Below are 14242 nucleotides of genomic sequence, written 5' to 3'. Positions count from 1 at the left end.
AGAGAGAGAGAGAGAGAGAGAGAGAGAGAGAGAAAGAGAGAGAGAGAGAGAGAGAGAGTGTAAGGAAGAATCTTTAGGGATCTGGAGGATTCATCTGACTGCAGTGGAAAAGGGATTAACTTGTTGTGAGGCCCTAGAGCTATTAAGCAGAAGCTACAGGAAAAAGATTTGGCTCCTCCAAAAGAAAGCCCAGATTTCTAGAATGATGGAATGAGTAGCTATGGGGAGGGGCAGTGAGAGTGGCTTGGGGTACTGGCAGCAGCCCCTGGGCTCAGGGTGGGTGTGTCACAGCCCAGCCCATTCTGAGGGTCCTACAGGGCATGACCTATGGCCCAGGTCACCCTCCCCCATAAAAATACTCAAACTTTCCCTAAAAACACTTTCAGTTTGTCTGATTTATACTAAGATAGGGATGGCCAGCCAACCTCTGGTATCAGAAACACGGCAGATATTACTGCAATTCCGAGCTCATGCCAGTTCTTCTGCAAATAGCTGTAGGAAGGGTTTCTCTGAATCAGACAAAGAATTTCAAACTTCAAGGGAAAACAAATCATAGCATTAGGAATTCAACATTTAAAACTAAGAAATAAATGTAACCAGAAAACACTCAGTAAACAGCTCCTAAGAGGTTGCTTTTTATAGCTTTAGTCTGTTTTACTCCACCCAAGAGAAGATAAGGCCTTTTCTAATACTTTTAGATTCTTATCCTCTCCCCCTAAGGCCTCAAGTGAGGACAAGGCCATAGGCTACAAGATGTAAACCTCCTTTAGCTTGGTTCCTGGCAGGGCAGTCTGTTGTCATGCAAATGAACAGCCAGGCTGAGCTGATGCTTACAGAGAAGCAATAGTGCCTCTCACCTTCCATTACTTACAAATGGATTCTCTCCTTTATGATTCAGCTACAGCTTGTGTTTATTTTTCTTGTACAACCTAATTCTATGGAGACCTAAAAATACCATATGGGAGATAACATGGCTTATCTGTGTACACTGCTCACATTTACCAGGTCTAACCATACCCTTTGACAGACTTTTTTAGAAGCAAACTTGGAAGACAGAGCACCCCCTTCATAGAAAAATACCAAGTCCACACTTTTGAGGGGAGGCATCACCCCTCTCTCCCTATTAAAATGGGTTACTGGGGAGGACGCCATGTGTGCATTGATCCCTGGCGGTTGGAGGAGAAGCAGGAAAAGAGCAGGCTTTCTCAGGATGCATGGCTCACGTATCCCGACTAGTTTTACACTGACAGTCTCAGGGCTGATGAGAGGGTTGAGACAGACACCTCAGCTTAGTGGCTATAAATCAAACTATGAACTTCACTGTGAATTGCTCAAGTGCTTCAAAACGGATGGCTTGTATGGACTTGGCCTGCAAAGGTGTAAGGATAGTGGCAACAGAGGAGGACACCTGGCCCTCAAGTTTTAAGCAGCAGTCAGCCAGGACAGTCATTACAAACTCTTCTCAAAACCAAGTAACTTGTGAAGGTGCTTACAAAAACTAGTAATATTTTGGTCAGCAATGATTGCATAAAACCCTCAGTTGGGGTGATAGTAGGATCAAATGATCCAAAGTAACAGGTTTGATAAGTGTGCAGAAGAGAGTATGGCCACTCAGTCCACACCACCCAGAGCCAGGCTTTATAGCTCATCCTCAAATGCAGTCCCTGAGTATGAGTACTCTGTTTCCTGTAGGCTGAAGGGACACAATGAAGCGACAGAATTCCATGCTGTGGTCACCAGGCCGGCTGGATGGGCTAAATCCTGGCCAACACTGGCTGCAACTATAACCTAGAGGTAATTACTCCATGCTCAACTCATTCCACGTAAACAGCAGACACAGGTATTTGTTGAATGTATGACTGACCACCCTCTGCTTAGCTTGAAAGCTCTTCTTTGAATATGATCTGGGTCTTACTCACACAGTGAATGAACTTCAAGTTAAGAAGGGCTTGAATGCTTAACTCCTGCTAGGCTTTTTTATCAAGAGATTCATAGTTGGTTTGTTTTCAGGGACCAAGCCTCACCATCTTTGGGTCGAGGGGGCTCCCCTACCAAGCAAGAAACTTGAAATACCTGGTGAGATGAGTAAGGGCGACTCTCTGAATGTTCACACTGGGCTAGCAGGCACGTCTCAGGCCAGTCAGCCAAATATGGAGGAGAGGACTTTGGCCAGACCCCACTATCTGCTGCTGATCTGATGATGTTAAGACTGCCGTGCAGGGGCTGAGATGGAAGAGATGGAATGGCCATTTCAAGCTGTGTTTCAAGTTCCATAGCACTGAGAGGAAATGATACACTATGATCTCAGTATCAGTGACAGGCAGGTAATAACCTGACCTCTCATGAACCAAGAATAAGTGATCTGGTCCTGGCTACCACCCTCCAATTGTGACTCCTTGGGATTTCTCAATATCTTTGTTCCGGTCAGTAAGAATTGCAGAAGGAATTTGTCTTTATGCAAAAGAAAGTCTAAAGATGAAAACTTTGAAATAACCTACCCCCTCCACCCCCACCCCAGTATAAAGGAGAAAAACATCCTGTTCTTAGAAAATAGGGTTAAGTGCTGTGAATTCTGTTCCCAGAGGAAGCGCGTGCAAGCAGGCTGTGCACAGCCACATGCTTCCCAGTGGACAATGGCCCCTTCCCTTGCTATTGACACCTCACTTCCCTCACTTTCTGAAACTAAGGAACCCCGTGTTCCTTACATGGAATGTCCTCCTACCTCCTTACCGTCAACCACTATTCATAACATCCTGAGACCTGCTTCAGCCAATTCCTTCCTGGACGAATTCTATCCCACCTCACGTAATCCAAGGTCAGCACGGCCTTGCTTGGAGTTTTCCTTAGGCTTCCTGTGGCGTTTATATTTCTGTCATTTTCCTGCTCTCTGGTTTTTGCGATCATATGTTTGATATCTCTAGGTAGATGATACGCTCATAAGACAGGCAAATTTGCTATATGCAAAATCTCTGGTGGGTAAATGTCTCTTTTTAAAAAAAAGGTTTACTTACTTATGCATATAGGAACTGGGGTACAGGCTAGAGATGCAGGGAGTGAGAAAATTCATCAGGGACAGAGTAGAGAGCAGAATAGGCGGATATACTGGAACACACGGAGCAGCAGGCAGGTCAGGAGAGGTCTGCAGCACCATGTGGGTCACCTCCAGGGCGGGGGATCAAACTCAGTGCTGCTGTGCGGTGGCTGCAGATTGCTTCATAGTGCTATGCTTTAACCCGTTGTGCCACCAGGGAGGGCCCAATATCTCCTTTTTACATGCTGAATCACTTACAGAGCCTCCTCTTGAGTTACGAATACAAGAAGCCCTCAAATCGTAACGGGCAGACCCTTTAAGTTCTCTCCCCACCCATCCCTTAGGTCCAAGGTGCACAAATTACAGCTGGCCGGCCTCATCTGGCACCAGGTTGCTTTTGCGCAGCACTTAGTAGTTCTGGAGCTCTTTCTCACTGTCATGACAAGGGGTCTTGTTACTGTAAGTGGGGGCTGGAGGTCAGGAGGCTCCATATGCACAGGACAGCGCCCCAGGACCAAGAGCTGTCCAGTCCCAGTTCCCAGCAGCTGAGGAAACAGCTGAGCGGCTTTCACATCCCATTCCAGCAGTTGCAGCACACTGTATGTGGCCATCAAAGCCCAAAATGCTACCAGACCTTCCAGAAGATGTGAGCCACAGTCTTCGAAGCTGGCGTTTTCACAGGGTTGGCCGGCTGTTAATACGCCCGCCCCTTAAACCCTCAGTATCACCAGCAACAACACCCAGGCACATGACTCCAATGACCCCCACTCAAGACAACTGCCAAGTGAGTGCCTTCAGCCCACCCTTAACCTAAGTCTAGACCAGAGTTACCCACGGTGTGTCTGTTGGGGCCAGTCATGATCAGGTGAGCAAAGATACCGAGAGTCGGCCTCCAGGAGATTCTGACACGACAATCAAGTGTGTGCTCTGTGGACCTTTCTCCAGACTACCTCAGGCTGGGAACTGTGCGCCCTGGGGTCTGCACAGGGCCTAGTGGCCAGCTAGTGCTCACCACGCAGGAGAGCATCAATATAGAGTGAACTGGAAGTTGAAACAAAACAGTGGAAAACACTGTTTCCTCACAGGTAGTCTGAGAAGCACTGGGCCTTTCTCTCCTGCTATTTTCGACTTTCCTACTTTCCTTCCCCAGATGAATCGGCCATCGTCTCTGCTCCTATCTCCCCGAGGCACACACTTGCTGTACTTTCCTCTCTCGGTCTGTGGTCGAACTTTACCCATATCCAAAACTCAGATATCATCCCTCTCCTTATCAGTCTCTTCTGGTCTATCCCACTGTCTCAGCCTCACCTGTGGCCCTTATCTCTGTCCTGCACAAGGACACTAGCCTCCCACATCTGCCTGGCCACTTTATCTTCCACTCTCAGTCACATCATCAAGAATGCTCTGTAAACACGTCATCTCACTCTGCAGTGGCCCACTAGGCCTGACAGCCTGGAGAGAGAACTGTGAGGTCACAGGGCACCAGCTCATCCCTGTGGCAGCAGCTCCAGGGAGCTCCCCAAGGCCTCTTTAAGCCAGCGCTCGCAGTACCTGGTTATACCTTAAACCTTCCAACTGTCATCCCTATTTGTCAGCTCACAGGCTGCCTTCTGGGGAGAGACACTGTATCTAACCCCTAGTCGGTATAAAAGTCTGCTGAATGAAGGAACAAATGAGAAATTTTGAGTTTGACTTCCTCTTCAACCCTGCCTGACCCACTAAAAATGCAAGAGTCTTTCTTGGATGCTTGCAGTGAAGATAAAGAAGACCATGTACCAGAAAGTTGTAGCGGGATTGTAAGGCTGGCTTTCATTTTCCCATCTGTAAGACACCTTAACTCCTCCCTGTCCAGGCATGGTTTCAGAATGAACAACAGCCTGTCAATGCAAGCCACAGTACTTTTACAGGTTTTTACAGATCTTTGGAATTAAGGCAAAGAGTCTTTGACGACTCTTTTAGAAAGGGATATTATTTCTGTCTATGGCTGCAAAGTGCAAATAGTCTTAGAGAAACCAGCAACCCACAGAACTTTCTGACAATCCATTCTGCGGAAGGCAGACTCACTGGATAATAGTTCAATCAGTCTTTTAACAGTGAGGCCCTGGAGTATGATGAGTTTGTTCTCCTGACCTTTCAGAAGGCAATGGGTTGAGGGGAACTTGGATCATTGGCTCTACCATTCACAAAGGAGTCCCAAGACACTAAAATAGAGGGAATACAGAACTGGGCGGTTTGGGATATCAGCGTACAGCGAGCACAGATCAGGTACTGAAGAGAAGCACATGGCCCAAAGGAGTGAACACATGCGCACACAAAACAGAAGTGGGTCAAAACTGAGCCAGCCCTGGAGGCTTCGTGTTGAGTGCCAGGCATTTTGTGCCAATGCCTCCTAGCCAAATGGCGGCAATTCCTGCAACTCTGCCTACCTCCCAGGTTGCATGAAAATCTTAATGATAAAGCACAAAGCAGCCTTTCTATCCCAAATGAAAAACCAGAAAAACCGCTACTGAAATACAGCGTGAAGGAAGGGAGCCCTTCACTCAACATCACCACTTGCATGCTCTCCTCAAACTTTTTTTTTTTTTTAAAGATTTATTTATTTGTGCATACAGAACTGGGGTACAGGCCAGAGGCTCAGGGGCGGTGAGAGGCTTCACCAGAGACAGAGTGGGGAACAGAACAGGCAGATCGACGAAGTACACTGCTGAGGGGAGCAGAGGGCGGGTCAGGAGAGGTCTGCCACGCCATGTGGTCACCTCCGGGGCAGGCGGGAATTGAACTCATGCGGAAGCGGCTTTAGATTCTCAGTGCAGTGCTTTAACCCACTGCGCCACCAGGGAGGGCCCTCTCCTCAAACTTTTGATGTGGTCACCGATGCAGTGGGTGCAGAAGGGTTGAGTCTGTCCTGTGGACCATCTCCACAACTGGACAGGATTCCTGCCTCCAGAGGAGGGTCAGGAGACCAGCACGTGGGGCTCACTGCTCCACGTGTCGCTTACCTCCGGGGCAACACTTTCAGCCTTGGCAAGTTCTGGGAGGCTTTTGAGTTGGGAACACGGCAATCAGCTTTTCCAATCACAGTGTCTCTGATGAAGACTTCAAGGTCATATAATTTTCTTTAACATTTGGTAAACTGTTAGGTGAAGGAGAATCTGCATGGGCCCAAAGGAAGCTAAGCACCTGATTAAGGCCGACCTGGAGGACAGGTAGGACTCCTGTGAGGAGGAAGTTGGAAGCAAATTGAGCCAATCAGCTTTCTGAAAGGAGAGGCCTACTAGGAAATGTTCCAGCTGAGTCTGAGATTGCTATCAGGATTCTAGAGGGGAGGGTGGGAGTGAGGGAAAAAGCAAGAATTCCTGCACTGGGAGGGAATCCGGGTAGATGCCTCTAGCCCATGTTCCTCATTTAAAGCAGTATCGCTGGTATGTGGCGTCTGCAAGCTACCGCACAGACAGAGACGATATAATAAAATCTGCACTTAGCACTTATCTGTGTTTAATATTACAAAGTATTAGGACTGGTTCTTCATGTCATGTTCCCTGGAACTCTCAAAGCAAGGCAGGCACCTCTGGGAAAATGGTAACTGAGCAGAGAGAAGCGGGCCAGGCTCCCCACCGGGTCTCTCCCTTTAGAACCAGTGACACTTTATTATCTGCTCATATATTAGGCATAAGTTTAGATTTTCTTTTCCTTGGCTAAAAAATTTGAAAGTGAATTACTTCAAGGATTCATGCTCTCTGTCAAATTCTGATTTACCATATCAGATTGAGAATGTAGGACTGAGATAAGGACCCTTTTGTTAAGTCCAACTGTTCTACACATTTGAAAGAACACCTAGATTCGAGGGAACTTTAAGAAAAAGTTCAATATAAAAATTAATTTTTAATGAAATTAAGGCTTTCCTTAGAATCACAATATTCTCAACCAGTTTATAAAACTTCAGTTATCTTTTCATACCTATCCATCGTTGAATCGAGGTCACAAAGCACAGCTGTAGCCCTCTGGATACCTCAGTTCCCTTGTTTGTAGTGGTGCTAGTCAAGGTGTCACCTACCCGGTGCTGGACAAAGAGTCAGTCACTGAGCTGCCAACCAATGGGAGGCATCAGGATTATGTAATCACTCTAAATAAATAAATAGATAGATAGATAGATAGATAGATAGATAGATAGATAGATAGATAGATAGATAGATAAATAAATAAATAGATAAATAGATAAATAAATAAATGCTTCCCAGGGAATAAGCTGGGCTAGAAGCTCTCCAACCTTCTTGCTTTTAGACCCTGGGATCTGGCTACCTAAGCTGATTGTAAACAATGTGGAACACTCCCAAATGTTCTGCATGCAAATCTAGTTCCCTACTCTGAGAAACAGCTGGAACTAGATATGGAAAGTCACTTTTATTCCACACCTCCAGCGTGAAGCACCACCTGCCCCCCAGGCAAGCCCACTCCTTCGCCCATGAGTGTAAATTTACGCTGACCTTACAGAAGGTCAGGATCAACATTACTTTGGAAAACACTCTGAAGTCGTCCAACAGCAAGAAAAGGGCTTCTAGTTTGGTGCTGTGATGGGGGGAGGCGGGGCATGTGGTCAAGCTGATGCCCTCGATGAGAAGCAGGCTTTGGAGAGCCTTGCCCGGCCTTCAGCTAATACTCAAACATCTACCAAGGCGCTACTCTAGGAAGTGAGTCTGCAGCAACGCAGTAAGTGGAGACTAACAACTGACCTGTCCACCGGTAGGGAAGGCATGCTGGGAGAGGCCCATATGGACAGGAAACAGCCCTCACGGCTCAGCGCCACTGCCTGGCCTGTGCTCCGCAGACATGGTGCCCAGCCACCACACTTGAACCCTGGCATAAGAAAGCTTCATGGAGACTGCAGCAGTCCAGGCCAAAGATGGTGGGGAAATGCTGGTGGTGACTGGATAGTCATAGGCCTTGGGTGTTTGTTACCATCAGAACCAAAGAAGGGGAGTATGTTTCGTGCCCTGAACCTGAGTGCCTCGGAGCCCCTCAAGAAGGTGTTCACTTTCTTAAAATAAGCTAGGTAAAGGATAATAATTCTGCCTTGACAAGACCAACAGACAATAGTCTGTGTAGTATCAGGCAATCTGGCTAGGACTAGTTTATGTGTTTCTTCATTAAATCCTACTTTAAGATAAGATGAATTTCAAACCTACTTTCATTGCCAGCCGTCTAACAGGCAGCCACAGGGTGAGTACTAAGCCAGAGTAGAAGGAGAAACTCTATGAATAAACACTTCAGATGCAGGGAAGAACAGGAGTACCGAATAGAGCAGTTTAGAGCTGGGAGAGTTTGGAGAGAATCCAGTCCTTCTGTGCCCCACCTCTCACCCCCACTTTTTCCCTCATTAGGGGCTACTCCAACCCAGGGAAGGGAGGGGAATTTGCCTTGTGACAGGGTGGCTAGTCAGAGGCTTACAGCCCCTCAGCTCTTGCTGTGTTAAAACCAGTGTTGTAAGTCTGAATTGACACCTGGTTAAAAAAAAAAAAAAGTTTAAATTAATAGGAAAGAAATAAAAACCATTCTGAAATGGCAAAGCCATGTTTCACAAAAAAAACCCAAAAAAACAAAAACAAAACCAAAAAAAAAGCCTTTGCTTGTTTTAAAAGCATGTATAGCCTAAATGATGGTAATGGACTTGAGCGGACCTTCGTCAACTAAACACACAGCGATCTATCATGGGCATGATGTGTCTCCAAGTATGACCTTCAAGTAGTCACCAGAACATGACAGATTCCCAAATGTGTAAGCTGTCTAAATAGAGGCCTGGCTTTGAAGCTCCCTGTTTTGCACGCTCTCAGGCTGCTCTGCTGGAGGCCTACACTGCTGTCTTTCAGGTCAGTGTTTTACATATTACACGCAAGATAGCTGTGCTAACAGGTGCTGCTGATCCTAGAATCTAAGACTCTGGAGCACTGGAGTCTCTCTGGCTCTGTGGCCCTCCACCTGCACCCACTGTGGTTCCTTAAAATGTCCTTGGGTCCCTTCATGTCTGCATGGGGTTCTAGTGGGTGTGGTTCTGCCCCGGCTAGGCATATCCTGGAGGGCTTCCTGCCACACATGCCCTGCCTTTGCCAGCTGCTCTGTGGGCGGAATGATTGAGAAACTCTGGACTTTTTCTCTCTGTGGGTTCATTGTACATGGTAGCATGGTAAATGCTTTGAAAGTCATGCAGAATGGAACTTTCATTCACACTGGCTTCTCATGTCACTCATGTCTCAAGGTATATGCTGGTCCCAGAGTAGCTAAGTACAAGTAGGTGATCGCAGCAACATAGTTCCAAAATGAACCAAAGGTTAATAATGACTTTTGGGAAACATGTTAATGAAAATCCTTTTTTTTTTTAATTTTAAATTTGGGATTTGAGGATTTTATTAATTTATGACTTGGATAAGCATTAACACTGAAGCAGATACAAATGTGGGTATCATCAGCTTTCAAACATGCCACTTTGCTTAGCTATTCAGAAACAGTAAACTTTCTAATATCACCATCACAATTCATGTGATAGAACTGTATTGTCCAATTTTAAAAACTGCTTTTCTAAGAAAGTAACTGCCTAACAGTCCATCATGAGAATGGTGAGACCTGACATTAAAAAAAAATCAAGTCCAAGACAGATTTTTTTTTTAAGAAACACACCTGTGACCGTAGAACTCTTCGACTAATTCTGTCTTGTAGATGCCATTCTGTTTGTAAGTCTTTGAAAGGCGGGGTCAGGAAAAGGGAAGATTCCAAACAAGGTCAAGGGCTCTCAGGCCACTTGCCTTGGTTTTGAGGTGCCTGGGTGATCTGGAGCAGCCCTTTCCCAACCCCCTGCTTCATTGTGCTCCCTCCGCTCATCACAGACCCCAGGGTCAAAGGCAGTGAGGCCAGAACCCCAGGCATCCTTCTAGGTCTCAGAGCCTCCTCCCTCTATCTCTCAACAGAAGCTTATCTGGCAGGGCCAGCACAGAGGCATGACTGTGACTCCCGCCTAGGACACAGCCTTCCTTCCAGCTTACTTGGGGCTCCCACCTGCTTTAGCTCATCCTGGAGCAATCTCATTGCCAAATACATAGTAAATGTCCAGGCAGTGCCAGGGGCTCAAGGACAAAGCACAGCGGATGTGGCTGCTGTGCCCTGCACCCCGGATTCTGAGGCTCTGACCCACATTAAACCCCCCTTCATCCCTACTCCCTGGTTCTGGTGGAGGCGGGCCTTCTTTCGCATTCTCGAGGCCTACATTTTTACCCAACAAATCTCATTTATAGTATAAATTACAGTGCTGTGCTAATGCTAATAGTTTGATGCCATAGCCACTACCGAAGACTGTTGGCAAACTTGTGGAATTGAGCTACCTTTAAGAATAGAATAATGGATGATGCATTTTCTAAGGCTGGCAGTTGCTCTCCTTTCCCTTTAGACAGCGGGACTCGGACAGCGACTTCCACACAGGCTAGAAGCCCTAAGCAGCATCAGCTGAGATGTTCCCCAGCCCCTCCTCCCAGGCGTATGTTATTCAGTACAAGGTGACACAAACCTGATTCTACTAATTACTTAGCTGTGTCATGCTGGCCAACTTAGTTAACCTTTCTGAGTCATGATCTCTTCTAGAAAATAAGAACAATACACTCTACCTCAAAGAATGGTTATATGTAGTAAATGAGAGAAAATAATGTTTAGCACCTAGAGAGTAAACAAAAGCATCAATCTTTCTGTGCCTACTCTGGGTCAGGGAGTGTTCCCAGTGCTCTGTAACTCATTTAATTCTCAGAATAATTTTAGGCCCATTAAGAAAATGAAGTACACAGGCTAAGAGATTTGCTCAGTTTTACTGAAAGACTTTGTAACCTGTGGGCTTCTCCCTCCTCCTTTCTGGCTCCACACAGAGGTGGACTCTGGTGTAGGACTGGCCATTCAGCCATGTACGTATTGGTGGCTGGATTGCCTATGCCTGTTTGGACCTGTTCTTGACTGTGCGACTTTGGGTAAATCGTCATAAGTGATCTGGCCTCAGTTTTCACACCTGTACGATGAAGTTATTCCCATTCAGTCTTCATAAGAATGGTTATTAAATAAGTTAATAAGGAAAGAGTTGAGGACAGTGCTGAGCACATAGGATAGGTCCATGTAGGAGATTCCTTTAACTTCCCAAATCAAGGAGTGTGACAGGAGCATTCTTGGGCTGCAGGAAAGACTGTGGGGCTGTTTGACTCCAGTAGTTTCAAATGATGATACTTACTCGCTAGCAAACTTAAACATTTATAAAGATTTCAATTCTTATTCAATGAAAAAAATAGGTTGACAGGATTCTGGCTAGACAGCCATGAGACCAGTCCTAAGTAAAATCAGACTGAAAGCAAGAATTTTAACAATAAAAAGCTAAAAAGGCCCATTAGAGCAGTCTACCTTCTTCCTGGAGGTTTTTCAGGTTATGAATTGTACCCACTGGATAAACGCTAAGGCTAAGAGCTTATGAAAAATTTATGACCTGGTAAAAATCTTTGGGCAATATAGGTTAAAACAACTTGATTCCCAATGCTATTGAATACCACGAATTTGAGAAATGACAAAGGGCAGCTTTTGTGAACATGTTGGAAACATAAAACAAAACACATTAAAGAAAGGGCTGGAGAGCAGCGAGGACAGACGAGCTCATGTGAGCACTTCTGCAGTAAATTTTATGGCTTTGTATTTACTCATCTTGCAGCACATTTAAATTTACAATAAAAAGCAAAAGAAAAATGTGCACCACTCATTACTCTAGCCGTCTTTACATGTTCTATTGAGATACAAAACAGAATTACTGCTCAGATTTTGAGGGAAGGAGGAGCTCATCTTATTTCATGTCTGTAGCCGCTGCCACAGCCACAGCACCACGTTCCAATCATGGAATTCATAATGTAAATCTCTTACAGATGATACCACTGGAACACAGAAACTGCCATGGATTCGGAGATGTTCCAAATTTCTCTAACATTCTTATCGGTAAGCCTAAAGGTGGCTATGGAGCATTTCACTCAATGTGTGAAGCCTACCAGGAAACCCACATTTAGGTTAATGAGGAACTTTCAGCCTGGTTCTTTGACTACCTATTTCATAAAATGTGACAAAACAACACTTTATAACTGTGCCAGTTCAAATATGTTTTAATCTACTCTGAAAAGGGACACAGAGACATCCCTACCCCAACAGGAGCTCACAGAAATGTCTGGTGGCATCAAAGAAAGACTTCTGGAACTGTCCAGACAAGAAGAGAAGCTGCATTTTCATGTTGTTAGATGAAAAATGTTTTCTCGGAATAGTTTATGAGTCTTTTAAGTTGCCTGAGGAATATCCCAGGAGCATCAGGATTTAGTCCTTTTGTCCTCGTGTGATGAGGGAAGCCCTGCGACTGACTTTGCTGTTAAAATACAGACATCTGTTGGCTCCTAATTTTTGTTCTTTTCTCAAGACAAGCACCCCCAATCAACTCTTGGATATTGTGTAGCCTAAGAGGAGGGGTGGGGAGGAAACCTTTGTCTGCCTAACTCATTCATCAATTCTCTCCCCCATTCCCAGCACTTTCCTTACCTGAATCCCACCTCATCCTCAGCACACCTCAGCAGTGACTCCTCCAAATACACTAGGGCTGGCAAGATTCATGTACAATACTCTCCTGACATTCCTCTTCCCGCCCTCGATTTAATCCACTCACTCTTTTTAAAACAAAATGTAATTACTTGACTGTCAGCCTGGGCTGCACTCTAGGGCTTTTACTCCTTTCAACACAGCTGCGCTCCCAGCTTTGATGCCGCTGTCCACACAGCTTGTCCCAGCCACAGCCTGGCTCTCGGTAATGTAACATTCAAGTGCATATTTATTTTTAAACTGACCTCTCCTAGACTGTACAGTTTAAGGAGGTCCTGCCAAAAAAACATGCTACTTTCTATTTATAAGATGAAACACATGCCTCCCAAAGTCGAGAGGGGGGTGGAGTACAATAATTCATAACCAAAAGGACTAGCAGGGTCCGCTCGTCCTCAAATTTCTGATTCTTGGCTATATCAAGACACTCAGTCTCGAGGAGAAAGAACAAAAACATCTTGAAAATGCTTCAGCTGTTCGGAAACCACCGTTAAAAAAACAACACAAAACCCCCACCAACCGCCAGATCTGCAGGTTGGCACCTCAAACGCCATGCGCCCTGTCAAGTGAGAAGAGGCCGCCCCGGTGGGTTGCGTCGCAGCAGATCTGCTCGGTGCACCCTTGTGCGGCTCCGGCTCCGGGAGGTGCGCGGTAGCCATGTGCGGCTTGTTCTCAGATGGGCAAATGCAACACGCGCCCAGAATGGCTGTCATTAGCTCGGAGGGCAGCGAATCCGTGCAGCCCCACCCTGAGAAGTGGTGGGCACAAACGGTGGAGCCCCGCGTCCGGTCAGGCCTCCCGACCCCCTTTGATCCTCTAGACACCAGTTGGGAAGACCAAGACGATGCCCGATAGCCTCGCACTCCGCGCATTTCCAAGCCTAATAGCCGACACTCGCCGGAAGCGGCCACGACTACCGGCCGACACACCCACGAACAGGCGAAAGGAAGGGGCCACGGGCAGGCAGCAACTCACCGGCACCCTTCAGGGAGTCCAGCCGCTGCCCGGGGCCCGGAGCCCCGCACCGATGCCTCCGGGGGGGCTCACGCCGTCCCCGCGCGCTCCGCGCTGAGCGAGTAGGCGCCTGCTCAGAGCTTTATCCGTTGCCAGGCGGCGTGAAGATCCTCGAGGCCGCCAACCTGCAGGATCAACCTGGATCCGGACTGCGCGGCAGCGAGAATGTGCGAACCAGACTGAGCGCGCGGCGGCCGGATTCCCGGACTGAACCTGTGAAGGGCGGGGCCGCGAGGGGCGGGGCCGGCGGCGCGACCTCCCGTGAAGCCTCGCGCGGGGAAGGACCGGAACTCCAGGCGGGCGGCTTGTTGATAATATGGCGGCAGGCGCTGCCAGGGCTTCTGGAGGAGGCGGTGGGGCCCACACCCGGAAGAAGGGTCTCTTTTCAGGCTAGTGCGGCAGTCGCTGCGGACCCGGAAGTCCGGGCCAGTTGCTGAATGAGGGGAGCCGGTCCCTCCCCGCGACAGTCCCCCCGCGCCCTCCGCCCCGACCCGGGCCCCGCCATGTCCTTCTTCCGGCGGAAAGGTAGCAGAGGGGGCGCCGGCGGGGAGCCAGGCCGGG

The 14242-nt window shown here is 47.3% G+C and overlaps 1 protein-coding gene across 1 annotated transcript in view; it reads right to left on the bottom strand.

Moving 5' to 3' along the window:
* Positions 1-13868, bottom strand: part of CDC42EP3 (CDC42 effector protein (Rho GTPase binding) 3) — a 20399-nt gene extending 6531 nt beyond the window's left edge. The window contains exon 1 of the mRNA XM_012727315.1: positions 13643-13868. The gene's annotated coding sequence lies outside the window, so the exon portion shown is untranslated. The remainder of the gene's footprint in view (positions 1-13642) is intronic.
* Positions 13869-14242: the final 374 nt, after the last annotated feature.

The sequence above is a fragment of the Condylura cristata genome, unplaced genomic scaffold, assembly GCF_000260355.1.
Source record: "Condylura cristata isolate star-nosed mole 26May11 unplaced genomic scaffold, ConCri1.0 scaffold00020, whole genome shotgun sequence".
Classification (NCBI taxonomy): Eukaryota; Metazoa; Chordata; class Mammalia; order Eulipotyphla; family Talpidae; genus Condylura; species Condylura cristata.
Note: the sequence above shows the minus strand (reverse complement) of the source record. Positions and strands in the feature narration are given on the sequence as shown.